The sequence below is a fragment of the Cavia porcellus genome, unplaced genomic scaffold, assembly GCF_034190915.1.
Source record: "Cavia porcellus strain 051 isolate PalLab524CR breed Dunkin Hartley unplaced genomic scaffold, mCavPor4.1 scaffold_6, whole genome shotgun sequence".
Classification (NCBI taxonomy): domain Eukaryota; kingdom Metazoa; phylum Chordata; class Mammalia; order Rodentia; family Caviidae; genus Cavia; species Cavia porcellus.
In genome coordinates this window covers 15,080,937-15,102,891 of record NW_026947489.1, presented here as the reverse complement: position 1 = coordinate 15,102,891, position 21,955 = coordinate 15,080,937, and positions in this window count along the sequence as shown.

The following is a 21,955-nucleotide window of genomic DNA, read 5'->3' as shown; positions in this document are numbered from 1 at the left end:
TACCTAAATTGTCTTGGAAGCTGTGGGTTTGGCTTCGTTCTGTCATTTCTCAACTCTTTGACATAGACAAATCACTCACAGACTGTAAGTCTTTTTGGTCTGCTCTGTGAAATGCTAGGATTAGATACATAACTTTTGAGACTCCTTCTGATTGAAAGACTATAGATTATTTAGATTCAAGTTGTAGGTCACTCTTTGTCTTTGAATAGCAACATTTAATCTCCTTAATTTTGAATATTCTACAGAAACAAACAAAATATGTGTCTTAAAATGATTTCTTACAGATTGAGATAATATGTAAAAATCTTTAGGAAAGGAACAAACATATTCTAAATCTCTCAGTATATGTGCAGGAGCCTTGCTAATAGTAATTAGAAAAAGAAATCCAGCAAGATGGTGGAGATTTTTTCAGTTAAAAATTTCTGTGGTTGCAATGATTCTGATTGAAATGGTTTCTGGGTACCAGGAAAACTCTTAACTAAGAAATTGTTTCTCAGAGGCTGGGGATTTAGCCCAGTGGCATAAGCACCTGCCTTGCAAGCAGGAGGTTGTGAGTTTGATCCCCGGTACTGATTAAAAAAAAAAAAAAAAAAAAAACAGAAAAAGAAAAAAGAAATTGATTTCTCACTTAAGCATCGCTAACATTTGAAAAAATTAGCACATGTGAGAAGGAACTGATGAAAAAATCAAAACAAGATTAAAAGCAGACTTCAAGTAGACCCAGCAATGCATAGAGGGAGCAGCATAGTCATGAACAAAGCAAATTTGGAAGGAAATGCAATGTGGAAGATGGGAAGTGACTTCAAGATCTAAGAGGCACAGAAGCTGTGGCCATCTTTCATTGCTTGAGAAGGAAGGGAATCCTCCTTTCACAGTGTGTAGTGTGTGCATGTATGAGGCTGCGCAATCAAGGGCTTTCATTCCTACCTGTGTACATATGCTGTACATATGTCCAGACTCACTGGTGGACTTGTGAAGGATGCTGCATGGCACTGCTGGGCTGGGTGGGTATGTCATAAGCCTCTGCTCTGTTTCCTTGTTTGCATAACCTCCTGAACGTAGACGTGCTAAGGTCTTAGGAAGAAATGAAAACATAGATGCAGCAATCCAAGTTCATCACATCCAGGAAAGCTGATTTTGAGCAATTGGTACCCATGTTGTATACTAATATGTCTATATGGATGGGCATAAAACCACTACATTGAATGAAAAAGAAGAATTTTAAGCTTGCAGGATTCCACTCATGAAGTTCTAGAGCAGGAGAAACTACCGGAAAAATGTTGCCTCTGGAGGTTTGGGTTGGAGTTTGACTGGAAAGAACTTTCAGGAGTGATCTTAACACTCTACACTTTGATGAGGGTTTGGCTTTCACAAGTGTAAGCAGTTTTGAAAGTCAGAAAATGTGGAATTAAGATTTTAGAATGTCTTTTAAAGAAATTTTTAAAAGGCTGTAGACAAGTATTAAACTGTAGTCAGGGGTACGTATGTTGATTAACTTAGGAATAAGATTTTAATTTCTGAAGTTTATTTGGGCATATATGGAAAATAACATGAATCACAAATAGTTTATAGATTAACTACTGTTTGTCAAAGGTTAGTGGTAATAGCCCATGTTTCCACAGAAAATTGAAATTGAGGAGGATTTGAAGCCAGATCTAAACCCTTCATTCACATCTATTTTACAATTAATTAGACAGTTCAGACATCTTGCTATGAACTATAGAAAGAAAGATTTTTGAGAGAAAAAGAACTGTGAAATTGTAGAATTGCGAAGTTAAGTCAGGTAAAAATCATGCAGAGTTTCAACAATGTAGTACTAATTAGCCCCAGTACTTGGATCTAATGTGGAGTTTTCAAAGGATTGTGACATCCATAGATGACTAATTAACCTGTGCAGCAAACCCATTTCATTTGCTGCCACGGTACAGCCAATCAAGATGGGCTTACTGTTTGCTCATTTGGAAAATGATGCAGGTTCCCATTTATACTTAATTACAGTGCAAAGGTTGACAATTATCTTCTCTATAGAAGCATCCGATGCTTGCATATCATTGTGAAGATGCGCCTGTAATTACATACATAATTTGTCTAGCAGAAATTGTAACCCAGCTATTTCCCGGACCTTATGCCTATCATTAGTTAAAAAAAAATCAAATTGGAAAGTGAGTTGGTTAGATGTTGCGATCATTATACTATGAGGACCTGTATGGAGCTATTAACAGAACTCAGAGGCAACTAACATTTCTTGGATTGCTGCCCTCTATTAAAAATAATTAGCACGTGTGAAAAAAAAAAGATAAAAATTAGGTGGGGAAAAGGCACAGTGTAATCACTTTTCAGGACTTGACTTAAATCATTAAAAACCTCCTACACATCTCAAATTCAAAATTTCTGAAACCAAATTCTTTATTGACCACCTGACTGATGTTACCTGTACTTTCATTTGTGTTTTGCACTGTTGATAGTGAAAGGCATTCTAGAGTCTTCTGCAGCCCTTGTTATCTAGCTCCGTCCTGAAAATCAGTCTTCATTGGAATGTTCAAGTGTTTCGGAGCATGTCACTTCTGTCAGTGCTGTGGCAATTCTGCCGCATTGTCACTGCCCGGCTGGTTTCATAAGGATATACAAGTGCTTCTGCCTCCCTCCAGCCTCTCCCCTGCCCTGCTCAACTACTGCATATCTCCAATAAGATCACCTCTAATCTCAAAGGTAATTTTTCATTCCAGCATTCAGAAGAGATAAAAATGTTTACCTCTCCCTCGTCGGTGGTTAGCTGGATACATAAAACATTGCATTCTTTGTGTTCTGTGGGAGCTTCACACTCTCCTGTCCACTGTGTAACAGAGTGACGAACTCTATTTAATGGGTTACTAAACATGTCATGTGATGTGCTCATTATCTCTGTGATTACTTTCAGGGTAACGGGCTACTCAAATTCTGTGGCTACAAGCAACCATTCTTATATTGCTCATGGCTTTGTGGGTTGATAGTATAGGAACTGTGTTGGTCTTTTTAACCAACATTGTATCAGCTGATGCAGAATTTACTTCCAAATGGCTTTTTCACTTGTGAGTTACCATCAAAGCACTTTTACTCCTCTCTTCTCCTGTCCTCTCCTCCTCCCTTCCTCTTTCTCCTCCTCTCTTCCTCCTCCTCTTCACTTTTCTCAGCAAATATCCAACTAACATCCAACATCGACAAGGAAGAGAAGGGAAAGAAGTGTATTTGTTCACACTTTTAGTCCATGGCCAGTTAGCTCCAAGGCACAAAGGACGTGAAGGAAAGATCTGATAGAAGAAAGCTGCTCATATAATGGTGGCAAAACCCAAACAAACAACACTAAAAATCCACAGAGAGGTAAAGGAGGAGCTGGGCAGGGATATATAGATATTAGTGACAGTAATTTAACAGAACAGCCCCTTCCAGGACAGTCCCCAGCCACTCACCCCTCCCACCAGACTTCATGTCCCAGCAGAAAGTTAACCACAGTGCCTGCAAGGTTCAGTCACCCTCCCAATGTCACATGAGGACTTTGGAGGGATGTTCTTGATCAAAACCAAAATGTGTATCTTTGAGGTTTCTCCAGTGATTAGTTTTGTGTTGCTAAAGAAAGCCACTTTTATTTGGGAGCTTTATTCAAGAATCTGGCAGTAGAAACTGCCCAATTAGTTAAGGGCTAAAACAGAAAAAAAAAGTATGGCAGCATTTCTGTCACAGATTTCTTCCATAGATATTAGTGGCAGTGGTTTGATAGCTTCTCACATTTAAGATTGTGAAGAGACACACACTTTACCACTTGGTGGGAAACTTTCAAATCACACTCAAGAACAAGACATAGATTGAGAGATGCTTGTGTGCTCATCTTTGGAAATAATACTTTCACAGTCTTTGATTTCATCCTTTCTTAAACAGCACAGAACATCATTGTCTATTTCCCTCTTCCAACAGGGGTGGAACCCATATATTATTTATTTTAGAATTCCTGGTATATAAAAGAGTCTGCTATCTTCATGTTAAATACAAGATTTGTGATCAAATGACTAACTGCAGGAATGATTAGATGTTTCTATGCATATTTGCCTGATACCAGTGCCTGCCATGTTTCCTGCAACAAGTCAGACATCTTGTGATTATTAGCTTCCAAGATAGTCCCCAGTGATCACCATCTCCTGGAACTCACACTCTTGTACATTCCCCTGCCATTGTGCTAGTATCAGTCTATGTGACCAGTAGAATGTGACAGCAATGATGAGAACAGAATATAAGACAGCCTATACTATTTTCCTTCAGGTTCACTCTGGTGTAAAGCTGCCCTTTTGTGAGCAGTCCTTGGGGACGGATCACTGAGGACTCCCATGAAATGCCAAGTAATTGACCTTGCCATCAAATCTTCTATCTCCTCCAACCCTAAAGGTGTTTACACCCGAGACAACAGCACAAATGACCTCATAGAAATCCAGATCCAGCACCACCTAACTAAGCTGCTCCCAGATTTCTGATCTTCAGAAACCATACAAGATAATGTTTGCTCTTTTAAATGGCTAAATTTGGACTGCGAATTTAGCTCAGCCACATAAGTGAGTGCCTTGGAAGTGCGCAGTTGTGAGTTTGATCCCTGGCAATAACTAATTAAATAAATAAGTGCTAAATTTGAGGGTAAATTTCATACCACAAGAGGTAATAAATATATTTGTCATAAACCCTTATGAGTGCCTTTCAAAGTAGAAATAATGAAGCAGTTCCCTTCCTTTTGGATATTTAGGCTAAGTATCTCATGGTTATTAGGGCAGACACCTGGGTGGTAATTCTTATTGAAACCAAACACCTGGGTCTTTTCTTCAAAACAAAGACATTCTCAGACACTACTGAGAGAGTAATGATCTCATTTCTTGGAGTATATGTGCTACTTAACTGAATGATGAAGTACATTATGTCAAGCAATAAATTATTTGTACTTAATCTTCCAATATGTTTTCACATTCAAAGAATATGAGCTAGTGATTTAGCTCAGCAGCATAAGTGCCTGCCTGGCAAGTCCAAGGTCATGAGTTTGATCCCTGGTATTAAATAAATAAATAAGTAAACAAAGAAGTAAATGTTAAATGACTAGACATCCCTGGGCTTCAAACAATTATTTTACTTTTTAGCTTCATACTTCAATTTCCAACTGATAAACATAGAAATCTCTGATTATTCTGCTCAAAAGTTAAGAGGCTTCATTTCTGTCTTCATAAAATTGAGACATAAAAGAAATAATAAATATGGTACCATCTAAAGAGATTTAGTTTGTACTATATATGTTTCTTGGAAGGGGATTTTAAAGCTGCAGAATCACTTATAAAATTTTTTTATATTAATATCATTTAATGAAATATTTGCATCTAGAATTATTGAAAAATGCCATAAATAAGCATCACACACACCAATTTGGTAATTCTGTAGTTATGCTAATGCAGTCAGGTACTCCCCAAACACAGGATGCCACCCGCTAGGTAAGTGACCAACAGTTAGAATCTCGAGAGGCATAAAGCTTTCAGTGCCTCCCTGAACATGCTGCTGGACCAGAACTTTCTCCTCTACCCTGGAAATCATTGTAAAGATACCAAAATGAAAAAAGAATGAAAGCAAATGTTCACAAGCCTTGCATACCTTGTTCCATGATCCTAGGAGAGTCATATAATTCCTAGACCTTGAAACACTTACAGGGTTTGGGTAAGCCGCTGAGTTTGAGCAGAACAGAAGCCACCGTGGAGCCCAGAGTGAAGCAGGGAGAAATTTCTATGGGTAGAGATCTTGGCATTGGCTGATTTGAGAAAGCAGCATGCAGCTTCCTAGGAAAGGGAAAAAACTCTCAAGTACAACACCCGAACCTATTTGCAATATTACATGTAGGAACTGGATTATCCGGGCTGATGCAACAGACTTCATGGACCAAATCCAGAAACAAAAGCCAAGCTCATTTCCGGTTTAATCTCAGCAGCGGTTAACAGACACAAGACAGTGAAGCAACACCTACGAGGACCTTGAGGAGAGAAAACGTAAGGCAGAGATTTCATTTCCAGCTAAGGTCAGGCTTGCATACAGTATTTTTTTTGTTCATGTTGTTGTTTATATTTTTGTACCAGGAATGGAATTCATGACCTTGTGCTTGCCAGGCAGGTGCTAATGCCACTCAGCTATACCCTCAGCCCCATGCTTGCATACAGTTTTCACCATAGGAAAGATTTCTACAAAAATAAAAGAATATGAACGTAAATGAATCATTGTAACTGGGAAATGAGAGCAAAGAATTGGAGGTGGCTAATACACTGAATATAAATTAGTAGAAAATTAACACTGCAGGGAGGAGTATATCCCAGTGAGAGAATACAAGTTCACATCATACACCCTGACTATGTAGACATGAGCCAACAGACAGAGATGGAGAAGAGAAGGAAGATGAGAAGTACCCTGGGACAAATTTGCTGATGATATCAGCAATCATCCCAGGGACACAGATCCCTTATTAAAACTGACAGAGTGGGCCAGGGATGTAGCTCAGTGGCACAGCGCCTGCCTGGCAAGAGCAGAGTCATGAATTTGAGTCCCAGTACCCCTTCCCTTTCTCCCCAAATAAATAAGTAAATAAAATAAAAACAAAAGAACTAAAACTGACGGAGCATATAAGAGGAAAGTAAATGAGATTACACGTATAAAGTAAACACAAAGATAATATTATTAACTATAGTTTGAGGATAAAGATGAGAAAACATTTATTGTTGCTCATAGTAAGAAACTCATCTTTACTGTCTAAAGAGACAAAAATATTACTAAGATTATTGAATCATACTGCATCCCATAATTGTTAGACACCAATTAAGCAAAAATATGTATTATTTATATATTCTAATTTTAAAAGTACACCTTATTGGTATTTTTCAGACTTGATATAGTAAGAGAGAGAAAATACCTTGCTTACTGATCATACATAAAAATTAGTTAACATTATATGTCAACAAGTAAACATCTATAAATTCTAAATAGTAAATAATTCAACATCATGTCATAAAAATTCAATGAATTATAGTATTAAATAAAATCAGGAAACAAATGGTCCAGAAACTTGGTCCATTTAGGACCAAGTTTATATTATCCTAAATATATTCTTGTTTCTAATGAAATAGAGACCATATAATCTCAGTTTATCCAGAAAATTAGAAAAGTTAAAGAGCATTTGAGGTACAAATTGAGCACACAGAAAATCCATATGATTTGCTGTCTCATCACTAAATACGTAAGCCTTAACATTTTATGGAAGAACTTATAAAATACAACAAAGTGAAATGAAGGAGAACAGCTGAGACTAAAGAGATAAATTAAGAATTAAAATTAGAAATTAGCCTTAATAAGAAGTGAAACTAATCATCTGCAAGCTGATTTTATTGGGTTATACACTAATTACTCATTGTTAAAAAAGTATAAAAAGTAAAAGTAGTGTGAAGGAAATAATAGCAACATGTGAAACTAAAAGAATGAAAACATTGTACTACTCGATTTCATGCCAATAGATTGGTGGAACGGAACCTTTTAAAAATGAAATCATTAAAATTTACTGAAGAAGAACCTTACATATATAAAGTTCAATTTGCATAAAAGAAACAGAAGTTGTCAAACTAACACCACCAGGAAAACTGGAATTATATTAACCTTTACAGTACAGATATACAAAAATTGTTTAAGTTATTCTTTAGCAGAGATAAGCAAAAAGAACATTCAAATATTTTTCATGAAAGGAGCATTCAGTTTTTACCAAGGCCTGATAAAATTTACTCACAAGGAAAAGTGCAGGCTCAATTTTTCTTATGACAATTAATATAGTTCATGGAATATTTTATTAACTGTAGTATATTCCATTAGCATTGATATTAACATTCCAGGAGTTCATATGCTTAATGATAAAATTAAGATTACTTGAGATATACAAGGAGAATATAATCTACAAAATCCTGTGACATGTTTGTATCTGCTAATTTACTCTGTAATGACAATGATCCAGGCATTGTTTTAAGCACTTTACATCTACGCAGTTATTTCACCCTCAAAGTATTTTTACATCTTCGTCTTATAAATGTGGAAAGAAAGGACAGAGAGGTCAAATCGGGTACTCAAAGTGACATACCACTAATTACAGGAGCTGGAATTTAAACCCAAGCAATCTGGATCCAAACACCATAACCTTAAGAAATTTTTACTTTTACAGTACCTAAATAAAGATATTTTTTCCAATTTTCTAAAACTTACATGCAGCACAAGAAAAGAAACGAGTTCCTAGAGAAGTGCATAACAGAGGCTGGCCCTTGTGTCTGACGGATCTCAGGGACCTGCATGGGAGTGGTAACCCATGCAACGCCCACTGCATTCACATGACTATAACATATTGGCTCCGACATGGCTGTCACGGGAGGATGGAGCAGGTGGCAGGTGCCTGCTGTGGGTGTGCCACTTCTGTGTTCCTGGCCTGTACCACGGATGTGTGAGAAATGACCTTAGAATCTCTAAGGACCAGCCACAAAGCTGTGCTTCACTTTGTACTAAAGTGTTTAGTAAAATCCTCTTCCACTTAAAGAACATGTTTTACGAATTCAGATGTGGATATATTCCTTTTTCCAGGAAAAATCTGTGCAATCTGAAAAAGTCAGAGGCTTAGAACTATTAGTGAGAAACTTAATGGTAATCAAAAAACAGAGCAAGCTACCACAGCACAACGAAGGAAGTTTGAGTACCCAAGGCTTTCTCACAAGAAGGCAGCCTTTCTGAAAGCCTAATTCCAAATCTCCTCATTTTTGTACAGGTATTGTTAGTGAGGAAGTGTGATGGGACCAGAGTCCCAAAGGAGAGGCTGTGAATCCTTGGCTCTCATCGGGCTCTTGATGTTAATACCAGCAGGTGTCAAGTGTGCCCTGCCATTTGTATTCTTGTGGGCATTATCAGGTTACTCGGTGCTAACAGATTAGGATTCCCGGAACCTTCTTTGTTGGCAGGATTCCTAAGAGGTAGGGAAGGACAGACAAGCATCTTTACATGCATGAAAAGAAGCTAATTTATGTTCTGTCTCTTGCTCCAAGTGAAGAGTAAGCTCTCTGGAGTGTGTCTATGATCTACACGGTACTGTGTGATTCCTAGTAAATAGCAATTAGTGGTGATGATGGATGCTAATACTTTCTTAAAATAAACTTTCTCAGAAGGCCAGCTCCGCCTGTAGGAAGATGGAAATTCCTTTTTGGTAGGAGACAGAATGATTAGCAGCTTCTGCACACACAGGTAGCAAAATAGGGCTTATTCTACTTTGAAAATTAAGAGCAAAGTACCAAATATTTCTTCCAAATATCCTAAGGGATATATACTTTCAAGTTTTGCTTGATAATGAAAATTAAAAACAAAAAGGAACTCCTTTAGGGGCTGGCAGTGTAGCTCAGTGGCAGAGCAGATTCTAAGGAAGAACAAAATCCTGGGTTCAATCTCCAGCTCTGGGAAAAAAGAAAATGAATTCCTTTAGTTTTTAAGTAGCAGTCTGTTAACTAGAGCCCATTCTCTGTAAATCAGTTGGAGAAGTCAGTGTGGGAAAGTGGTTAGGCATGTGGCATTTGGAGTCAGACTGACATGTTTTTACCACTTCTAAGCTGCTGTGAGGGCTTTGTTTGTTGACTGCCTACCTACAGCCAGGATCAAATGAGAAGATAAAAAAAAAAAGTCCACAGATAGGACTCATTATTGCCAGTTATGTGGAGGCAGGCAAGATAAAACCAAAAGGTTACCAAATAAATCTCATCTTTGTGGCTGAGTGGCCAGCTACTTCTCATTAAACACTTTTGAGGTATCAATTTCTGGTACCTCAGTAAGCTGAGCAACAGAAGAGCCAGAACAGCACTCAGACTCCTGCTGTAGTCACCAAGGGTGTGTAGGGTTATTGCAGGGCTCAGTGGTGACAATGCTGATCCGGGTTCATGACATATAATTTGAGGTTGTCTAGAAATGCTACCACGTAGGATTTTAAACCCTGCTGGAAGTCAAGGCAGCAGGCACCGTGTTTGTATTAGATTCTCTCTAATCAAATCAGACAGATTAGGCACGATGTTCCTCCCACAGGAAGGAGAAAACAGACGGGAGCTGAGCCAGTTCCACCACCTTCTGTACAGGAAACAGTTTCTTTCCAAGTAGGCTCATTGAGGAGCTTCAGGGAACGGAAGCAAACAAAGTGAGGCCTAACCTCTCTGTTTTCCGTGGAGCGCCAGCTAGGGAGCCTCTCTAAGAGTTTCACCGCACCTAAGTCCCAGGTATCAACTCAGATCCATCTTGCCCTGGGCCGTGTGAGCAGGAGCCAGTGCTCTGTGCCGAAAGCCCTCCAGCCTGGTCCCGGGTGGCCTCCTCCCACAGCCTCCTTTTGTCTTGGGCTTTCATCAGGTTCTTCAGTGAGAGAGGAGATAATGCCTATTTTCAGATCTATTGGTGAAATGCTGGACTTGGCAGAGCCGCCTCCCCCGGGAACCTGGTAATTAAGCCAGTTGCCTAATTAGTATGATGATGCTTCTGTCTGTATCCAATGCCAAGCATTGTAATTACACTATGAACTTCAGATGTGGCCTGAAGTGCTTCAGATCAGCTTTCTAGGTATTTGTGCACATTGTGGGGGATGAAAGGCTTTTTTAGCGTTTTAAACACCTAGGTCGCATTGGGAGGATAGTACATTTGGGGCCAGGCCACCTGTCTTTACATACCTCTCTGCCACTTATGAAACAGTGGTATGTAGCAAGTTCTTTAAACTCTCTGAGATTCATTTATCCTTTTCTTTATTAAAACAGAAATGACTATTTACATATCATAGTATTATTACAAAGATTAAATAAAGTTATGCTAACCCAGTACTAGAAAACCTTATGCAACACTACTTATTTGGGGTTTTTAATCTGTACTGTTTATTATTAATAATGGAGTTAGTTTGATGGATTTAGCAAAGAAAATATTAAAAATAACAAAAGATCTTTTGGTGTAGATAGGTCTAATCTGGCACACAGAACATGGGTCATGGTTATACACAAAGTTTTGGTTGTATACCTATAAGTCACATTTAATTGAACATTACTTTGTCTGACATCCAGACATCTAAGGTATTCTAATACTCTTTTGAGAATAATTTTTCATAGGCTTCTGAGTAAAAATGATTAAAGCTGTATCAGAACTCTCAAGGTAACCTTTTTCGTTCTATTTAGGGTGCCCTGGCAGTGTACAGATCTTACATTTTCCAGTTTCTCACACTGATACAGGAAAAATAATATTACACACAAACAGATCTAAGAAGCATGACTGTGAGGGTAATATTATAAAATTTTAAAAGCAGATTTAAAAAAAAACCTAGTCATTTAGGAATTTCTGAACTGTAAGAAAAGCTCCTCAGGCCGTTTCTACTTATGAAGAACAATTAACAATTGTACCTCTTGAGCCCAGCGTGCAAGTAGCAGGGTCTTCCTGCCCCTAAAATGCCCCCTTGGCTTCAAATGACCAAATCTGCATCAGAAGCTGGGAGGCCGTGGGGTGTGTGTGTGTGTGTGGACACTGCTGTTCTCAGCACATTTGGTAAAAAGCAAACAGCTTCCTGCTTGAGACTTGAGCACATACTGTGAGGATTTTCTCTCAACTAAAGTTCAAACTGCATGTCGTTTTATGACCAGGAGTGAGAGGAAAAGGAAATGAAAAACTGTGACTATAATAATAAGTGTCTCACAGAACCGCGGGGATTAAAACAGATGATGGTCTCTGGGCAGCTTTAGCACGGTTCCCAGCACTGAACATCCCTACCAAGATGCCAAGACTTGAAAGGAAGTTAAGGACAGGAAGTGACTAGAGACAGGGCTAAGGGACATTGTTACATTCTCAGCACACCCGTTAAGAAACAAGTTCTGTGGAAGAACACAGGCGCAGATTTTTCTCCAACCTTCAAAACTTTATAATCTAGGGTCCCAACATAGAATGGCCCAGAAGGCCAGTTTGTGTAAAAACTGTGTATAATGAAGACATGGAGAAGACAGTGGACTTTCTTTTCTTTTTTTTTTTTTACCCTAACACCACTCTAAATCCTTATTCTAACCCCAAACTACAATCCAAGTACCTGCTGTGGCTGAAGTAAAGTCAGTTGTGTTCAATGTAGCCATTTAAAGCATAGTCTTTAAGAATACATTTTTGAGAAAATGTTCACACTATTTTGCTAAATCAAGTAGAAACAATCAATGAAAATTATTTTATTCTGTTATACATAAATCTAGAAAGGCAAGCATCTATCTATCTAACGATTTCCTTTAGGTAGATGAGTTATGGGCGATTCAATTACTTCTGGGATCTTTATATATTCTATATTTTCTGCAGTGGATTTGTTTTAATTTTTAAATAAGAAAAGATGACATATACAAAAAATATGACTCAAATTCCACAGAGAATACCCTTATACATCCACTCCCCAAAGTAATTTAAGATTAGCTAAAGATTGAGGATGTGAAAAACAGTGGGCCAAATCAGGTTGTCTCAGGCAAGTACATGATTGGAAGTGAAATAAACAGATGTCAGCCAAATGCTGCACCTGGAGTGGAGTGGCAGGAAAGACCATATTAAGGCAAAGACCAGCTCACCTGTGCCTGTTGGTTAGTAGCATTCCCCTTAGTGGCACCTGTGCAATCCAAATGGATATATTTTAAATGCCATCCTTGATATAAAACAAAATGTCTAAATTAGATGCGAACTCTTTTCCCTTTTATAAAGCATAAGTTAGACTTGAAAGTGTAACTATTGATACATGAGTGATAATAATTGGATTATAACAACAGGTAAGGAGCCATCTCCCTTTATGCGTAATTTCATGTCTGTTGGTTCAGTTACCTCCAGTCAGGCATAATAAATGGAAGAATTCCAGAAACAAACGTGTAAGCTTTAATATGCCTACAACTCTGAGAAGTGTGATAAATTTTTCATCATCCTTCTCTGCTCTACCAAGAATGTGAATCATCCCGCCCCTCTGTCCAGAGTATCCATTCTGTATATGCTACATGCTTTCAGCCACTTAGAGTTTATCTTGGATTTCACAATGACTGTCTTGTTATTGCCATGATTTTGTGCAAATGAGTCTTATTTTTCTTAATAATGAGTCCCCACTGGAAGAATAGCAATGCAGGTCATTGGATACACAAAGAGAAGCCATAAGAACATCTGCACACAAAGGACTACAAAGGTTTTTTTTTTTTTTTTTTTTTTTTTTTGTCTTTTTCTTTTTTATCGGTACCGGGGATCGAACTCACGACTGCCTGCTTTGCAAGGCAGGCGCTTATGCTGTTGAGCTAAATACCCAGCCCTGACTACAAAGTATTTTGAGAGAGACGACGTTCATGTAACTTTTTGTCGTACACTGCTGTAAATATTCTATTTTATTATTATTAAACTCTTACTGTACCTAATTTATAAAGAAGCATAAGTATGTGCATGTGGGGAAAAACATGATATACATAAATATGACCCTTCATCGTGATTGTCAACTTGATTAAGCTAAAACACACCTATAAGGCTAGGAAAGAACACTTCCAGGTGTATCTGTGAGTCTCTGCAGAGATGCATGGCATGTGTAACCCAGCAAACTGCTGGAGAATGACCTGCCTGCAACCTGGATGGGAGGAAAGGAGAAGGAGGAAGCTGCACTGCACTGGGAAACCTCCATTCTGCTTAAGCCAGTGTGTCTTTTGCTATTGCTATTGCTTGAGGCCTTGTGGACATCAGACTCCAGCGTTTTCAGCCTTTCAGCCTTCATGCTCCTGGGACTCTCCAGGGAGCATCAAGGCCTCAGTCTTGAACTGGACCTGCATTCTGTTTTGAGGCTTGTTTTGAGGCTTCTGACTGTTTCGACCAAGCATCTACTAGATCCTCTCATTTGGAGTTCAGAACATATTCTCTACCTACAATTGTGGATCTAGAAAGTTATCTGCAGAGAAGTGAAGTTTGCAAACTCAACAATGATGGGAATTGTTGAGGACTAAATTGTTAGAGTTAAAAGGACAATTCATATATATTAAATGAAGGAAACAATACATTGCAGGTTTTCTTTTAATTATGAACAAAACAACGTATGTAGATGTTTCATATCCTCTATTCTGCACTTGGGTGAATGCCTTCCCCTCCCTTGACACAATATGACTAATTTCAAAGGAAACTTCTATGGAATGTCTTCTATATTTAAAAGAAAAGCTACTTATGATCCCATAAATGGTTTTTTTCTTACAATGTTAAAAAGCTATGGTTGGCATGGCGGGACATGTTTGCAGTCTGACCAGTAGGGTGGCTGAGACAGGAGGATATCCTGAGCTTGAGGTCAGCCTGGGCCACCATGAGCCCACGGCAGCCTGAACCACACATGAAGACCCTGTTACAAAACAACAACAACAAAGTGTTTTATTTGAATCTAAAATGGCACAGCTGTTGGTAAGGTGTGTTGTTGGCCTGCTGTACTCAAATAGTGTCTCTCGCATATTCCCAATATCATTCAGTTCAAGAAAGCTTAGCGCATTATTTACCACTTCTTTCTCCCCTCTGCACAAACGGGTATGCAACCACGTGCAGGACGAGGCACCATGCTCTATCCATTTGTCCAAGAAGATTTTCTCAATATGTGTCTCACTTCCACATACAACAGTTTTATTTTTTGATTTTGGGACAAAGTCTTGCCATTCAGTCTAGGCTGGTCCTGAACTCACCACAATGTTCTTACATAAAGGTAACCAACACCTTCCTCCAGACTCTTCAATGTGAGTCAGTCACTTGGAGGAGGAATGTTTATTGTGTGCGTAGAACGTGCCAGGTACTTAAATGTGAACTGACCATACTATAACTTCTACAGACATCTTATAAGGTAGATGCCCATAGTAATATTAGTAATCATTACGCTAACAGTAGCTGTCAGTAGTAGCTGCAGCTGTGGAAGCAACAGTAGCAATAATCAAAGTACAATGACAATTGTTGCTATAGTAATAACAGTAGTACACCCTCAAATCCTTGCTCTATCTAATACTGTTACAATTAAGATATGGGTAGCACTTGCAATATGCCAAGAGCTAAGTACAGTCTCTCTAATCTTATATGAAAACTTAGACTGATATTCTTATCCTCTCCCATAAAATAATGAAATCCAAAATTAGTCAAAATAGGTAACTTTCTACAAAGCTGGAAAAGGAGCTCAAACTATGACTTCTTGAGGAAGGGCATTGCTTCGTGTGACAACTTAGTTCAAAGACGTCACCTGAAATCCTGTGTGTGGAAGGTGATTGGATCATGGGATACTGTGCTCATTAGGAGATTCATCCGCGGTTGGATGCAAAGCTGACCGCTCTTTTAGCAGGTAGGGCCTGCTCGGGACAAGCACCGCACCAGGGGTGTGAGCTGGCGGTTTTTCCTCTGCCTCCCTGCCTCCGCTTCTTGTGCTATGCTTCCTGGCTGTCGCGAGTTGAGTGTGATTTTTTTCTCTGTCATGCTCCTGCTTTCCAGTTTCAACCTTGGAGAGAACCGGCCAGCAACTGTAACAAAGAGCCAAAATAAACCTCTTCTTCTTTACATTGTGAATGTTGGATATTTTGTCCCAGAAACGAGAAAAGCCAAGGATTTGAAATAAAGGATTCTGATGAAGAACCATGGTCCACTTTTTGGCTAATGATTTGCTGGTTAAGAAACAGAGTTACCAGTTTACTTCGCGTCTGTTAAGCTCACAACTTGATAGGAAGCAAATCATAGCGATCATGAGAAAAATCACAAGACTTAATGTATGCTGGAGGCATGTCTATTAGGGTAATTGCCTGGATCATTTGCATAAGAAAATGCTTCCTCCAATGAGGCAGTCAATCCAGGGGATGAGGTAACAGATTGGAGACCTGGTTGTTGGACCAGGCTCTAGATAAAAGGGGTAGATGGGGGTAAGAGAAATTTGCAGATTAGGATTTTTGAGTTCATACGATATTTAGTTCTGAAAAATGAAATGAAGGCCCCCAAGCCTGAGCCCCTTCTCTCTTAGCCAGGGCCAGTGGTGTTAAGGTCTGCACCCCATTTTAAAGATTCTTTTCTCACGGTAATCTTTATTAGAAAATTAGCATTACTTTGTTTAATATTTCACTTGAGATTTCCTCCTGAAAGGTAATTCTATGCTGTGCCCTAAAACTCAGTGAATTCACACTGAGAGACATTGTTAGGGAAACTTCAGTCCCTGTTACTCTCCATGAAAATAGAACATCCACTTGGATGAGAAATCTGTTCTGAGTTTCATGTAACCTGACTCCATAGAAGTTCCTGAGCACATTGATTGATTACACTAAGAATTATAGCCCTCCTTCCCTCCACCTAATCTCACATTCTTCACACAAGTGGAGAAGGGCACACATGCAGACAAGCAATGTGTGGGAACAAGTTGCTGGTTGATGGATGAAAACCAAAAAAATTACTTGCATAAAGAACAGTTGCCTTTCCAACATGTTAAAACACCCATTAATATGACTCAGAGAATTCAAACTATTCTAGAAAGGCTTTCTGATTTAAGAGGGCAGAGGGAACTCAGTTTGTTTTGTATTTTAAATTGCAAGCACAATTTCATTCAACAATCTGAATGTCTTAAGGGAATTTCAGGTCGAGCGTTTGGGGAACAAGATTATTAATGCAAATTTTGCTGAGTTAGTTCTGATGGGAGACAGAGCCAGGGCTCTGTAAACCTAGCAAAAAAGCGGTGCACTCAGGGAGCACTGGGGGTGGTCAGGGGAGGATCACTGCTGGCTTTGAGGAAGACAGAAAGGACCATTTCATTCACACGGCTTCAATTTGCAGAGCTGCCTTCAAACTTGTTACCTGGCCTCATACTCCAAGGAACAAATTCTCCTCCCTCTGCTCCCCGTCCTCTTTCTAATTCCTGAATTCTGAAGTAATAAATAAAACCTGTCTTTCAATAATTCCTCATTCAATGTGAAGGAAAAGTGTTTTAAATCTTGGTTCTAACATTATGAATTGCATCCTTGTGGCCTCGGAAAAAAGGCACATTTCTTAGCTTCAATTGTATCATGACTAAAATGTGAATAATCTCTTCCACACCTAACCTGCTTTGTAAATTCTAGATTTAATTAATTATAATAAAATACATTAAATCTTAAGTCCATAGGGCTTTTACTTCAGCACAGGGAACAATCATAGATTTGTATGTCTTTGTGTTCATTAAGAAGAGGTGATACATTTAAGGCTCTTCATCTTTTCATCTAATTTTTGTGTGTGCATTTAGTATGTGTGAAGAACTTTTATATCACATGTATTGGACTCTCCTCGGTTTGCCTTAGTATTGTTATGTGAGCTCCCATTATCTAGTTCATTCACTCTTATCACATATCAGTTGTTCACAAACTTACTGCTTTTCCAACATGATTTCTCTTCTTAATTATAATCCAGCTGCTATCTAAGCATTTCCTCTTGACCTCATCATGCTCAGGATTAAAAAAGAGAAGTTCAGCTTTCTACCACTTGCAAAAGTAAGACAGGTAAATAAACAAACCCTGACATTTATCCTGGAAATGTTCCTATGTTTTAACTCAAATTCCTACAATAATTCCAATGAATCTTCAGGTGTGCTGAATTCTACCTCCTACGTATTCCTTGATTCCACCTCTTCCAGTTTCTCTTACTACCACTACATTGATGCAGGCCTTCATAACTTGCCTCTGTTTTATTTTAACAGATTCCTAACAGATTCCCCCGGTTATGCCTCTCTTGCATTTTAATCCATTCTTCTGTAGCCTTGGTCCTGGGAAATGATCATGGGAAGATCCTCTGGAGTTGCTCTATCAAGAAGCACTATGATAACCAGTCAATACCTCTCATGGCACCTGGCACTTGACAGGTTATCAAGAGTTGTTGGTTTATCCAAAGCATAGAAAGTCTTTCTGAAAACAACCGTATTGTGCAAAATTAAGTTCAGGGTACATTTTAGTTTTAGGTAGTGACATTTACTCAAGTGAGATTCTTTCACTATCTTGCAATAAGGATGTAACTTTTTGCTTTATTTGCATATTGTAATCAAAGGGACATCTAAATGTCAGAGGTAAGTGAAATCCTACCGTATGGATAGAAATATCAATTGCAAATTCATTGAAACTTTTACTCCTGCATAAACTGGGTGAATCTTATAAAATGTAGAAAAATACTGAATTGTTTAGAAAATAACAATCTGAGCAAAATAAATCAGATTTACAGTTTGCTCTTATAAATTGCTACTAATGTGGTAAAATCCCAGTAAAATTATTGTTTGAGATGTAGCATTGTGGCCGTAAACTGACACTGACTTCTGAACCAAGTAAATGTATGGATGTAAAAATATCTTATAAAACCATGTGTGTGAGCCTTTCCCAAATTCTATATTTCTCATATGGGTTAACTTGCTTTATTTAGTGCAAAATCATGGAAACTTACATTATCAGATGAGACAAGTTAAAAACAGATGAATTAAATCAAAACCTCTAATGGAAGTTATAAAAGCATAGCACTGTGATGTTTGTTTCCCTGCTTCTAAAATGTAAAAAAAATTACAATATTAAAATAACTGATAGGATGACCAAGGGTAAAATATCTAGGGATATAGAATGTGTGATTTCAAGAGTATGGAATTTAGAGATAGTAGCAAAAAATGAAAACTCACTAATTCAAGCACATAAACCTGAGGTATTGTTTTAATCAGCTTTCTCATTGCTAGGAAAAATTACTTAACAAGCACAATGAGGAGAAGAAATTTATTTGACTCACAGTTTCTGAGAGTTTAGTCCATGGTAGATGGTTCCAAGACAAAAATGGCATTCAGTGAAGAGCCTGACAGAGAAAACCTGGTCATCCCATAACAGCCAAGAAACAGAGAGAGAGAGGAGCTAGCTAGAGACGAGAATACACTCAGGTCATCCTACCAGTAAACCAACACTTGGAACCAGGCTCTACCTCCTAACAGCATGTTAAACTGTTCCCTCGTGACCCAATCTCCTTCCAGAAGTCCTGACGCTGAACACTTGAGACTTTAGGGGCACAAATTAGATCTAATTCATGGCAGAGTGTTGGAACATGGTGAATACTTACTGAAAATTTAAGTATGAACCTAAAAATAATGATTTCTTGAGACCACTCGTAGCATCTTTTAAAAAGCATTTCCGATGAGTTCATGAAGGATTGTGAACTCCATAATATATACAGACATACTAAGTGCTCTCATAGAGAGCTAAGGAGCCCACAGAAAAATATGCATTAGAATTTCATTTCAGTTGTTTATTCAGAGGCCTGAACTAAATTACTTAATACCTCTGGGTTTCACTTATTTCATCTATAAAATGGGAACAATTATAATATCCACATGAAGCATTTAGCAAGATGTTTAGCATGCAATTAGTACTTACAATTAGCTAAGATTATTCTTATTGACAGTTATTTTCCTTTTTCTATGACACTTTTTAGTGAGATAAAGGAATATTAGTGTTCACCAATAACAGAAGAAAGGAAGAAACCAATCAAATAGGCACAGGTGATTTATAACCAGCTTTTTAGTGTTCTAGAGCTACTTTTAAATTTCCTTTCATTTATTTTTATTTCTACAGTGTTTTCCTTTTGAAAGCGTGTTTTTGTAGAAAATGTGGGTAATTTTAAAAGTATACAAAAGTACAAATGAACTAGGAATCCTACTACCTAGTGATAACTATGATTAGTATAATAGACACATTTTTGTGACATTACATATATAACAGCATATTATAAAACTATCCCATTTGGTTAATATTTGCTTTTTGAAAACTTCTAGCTTTCCACCCTCCATTCTCAAGAGGAGCCATGATTCCTTCTGAGGATCTGCTTTTGTCTCTTGATGTATAGTATGGTGAAACTGCTCATCAGCAATCCTTATCTTTTCTTATCAGGGACAAGTTCAAGATCAAAACAAAGCCATTGCTTCTTCTACTGACTTTTAACAGATCAACAAGGTTACAGACAGTTTGTCATATTAGGGGAGAGCCCTGCTAAGGCACCACTCTATAGTTCCATAGGGCACCCCTCATGGCTATCTTGTTTATTCCGCTTTCCCTTGTAAGAGTCTAATACCTTTATGATAAAGTCTCTGGTTTGGATTCTACCTTTCACCTAAAACTATAGAATACTACTCACATGTAAATTAATGCTGGAAGATTGAACACTAACAACAGATATGAAATGGAAGTTCACTTATGCTGGTAGACTAACTATGGAAAAACAACTGGTTAAGCTATTCTTCTGGTCACTGGAAATCTGCTCACTATAGTCAGCTCTTGGTAGCCTGATTGATGCCTGTTATATAAAGAGACACTCTTCAGAAAAACTTCTAGGGTGACATGGTGGGATAGCTACTTCTAATGACGTTGGGTAAAAGCAAAACAGGAAGCTCATATTTCTTATATGATGGTGTAGACTGACCTCAGTAACTTCAAGACTAAGCTGTAAGACTGATTTAACCCACAAAGACCATGTTTAAGGTCAAAAAATACACTCTGATATTGATCTTGAATCTGGCTGTTACAAGACTGACATAATTAAAAGCTTTATCTAGTATCTTATGTGATGGTTATTTATTGAGAAGGAGTGGGCTGGGATCTTACAAAAAAAACTAGAAAAATTTGGGAATATCAGAGTATTACTGACATGCTAAATCTTTAAACCCATATGAAACATCATACATATACATACAACTAGTCTTCTTTGGTCAAGGAAGCAATTTCTTTTTGCTTCTACAGAAACACATTCTTCCTCATCTCTTTATCCTTTTCCTTGTTTGTAGATAGTTACCATTTTAGGGCATCCTGGTGTCTTAGTTACATTTTAGTGGTCGCTGAGACAAAATACCTGATGCCAAAAGTTGGGAAAGGAAAGGTTTATTTCTTACAGTTTTTGGATGTTTCAGTCCATACTCAGTTGGCTCCAAGGCAGGGTGGCATGGCAGAGCCGCAATTCATAGCAACTGCAAACAGTAAGGCAGAAACTAGCAATAGAGAAAGAGAGACATACACACCTTCTTCCTGCCATTACATCATATCCTGGCTCCACCCCTATGTGGGTGTAGCACTGACACCATCAATCCAAGAACTATACAATGAACCATCACAGATACATAATGTAAATGCATGAGGCCTGGGGCCACCAACATAAACCATGACACCAGGTTGATAAAACACCCTTGCTCATACTTTCATAAGCACAGAGTTAGTGACGACGGAACATGGAAATCACAGGTAGCATCTTGTAGCTTCTGGTCAGAAGCAATGGATTCAATGTTTGCTCATACTCCAAGGTCAAAGCAAGTCACATGGCTTGCTGAGTTCACGAAGTATGAAAAATGAATACCCTTCTACAGGGAGAAGGACCAGCTATCAAATATCTGTTAAAACCTTAATGAAAGTAATACATATCACAAGTCCCTTGCATCTGGTAGGCATCTTTTGATTAATGCTGGGGCTACCTTGCCTCTGTTCTTACAGGCAAAAAGTAGTAGAAGTTCACTTTTGTCTGATGAGAACAGCAGTGTTTTCTACTTTTCCATTTCACAGATGTGTAATCTGCAGAGATCTCAGTCTCACAGAATGTTATACTCTTATACAACAGGAATGAATTCATTCTGCCAATATGTAGAAATTGGAAGTAGCAGGGACAGGACCTATTGTTTTGAGACATGTTTTTCATTGGAAGTAAGATGAAAAGGAAAAATAAAACAAAACAAGCATCCTCCCCACAAAAAACTCCCCAAAACCAAAAACTACTAACAACAAAAATAACTGGCTCCATCATTCACCACTCTAACAATCTGAGAGTCCTAAGATTTGCAGCATTTTGGGAAAAAAATTCTCTCCAGTGAAGGGCCTGTAGATTCGCCTTG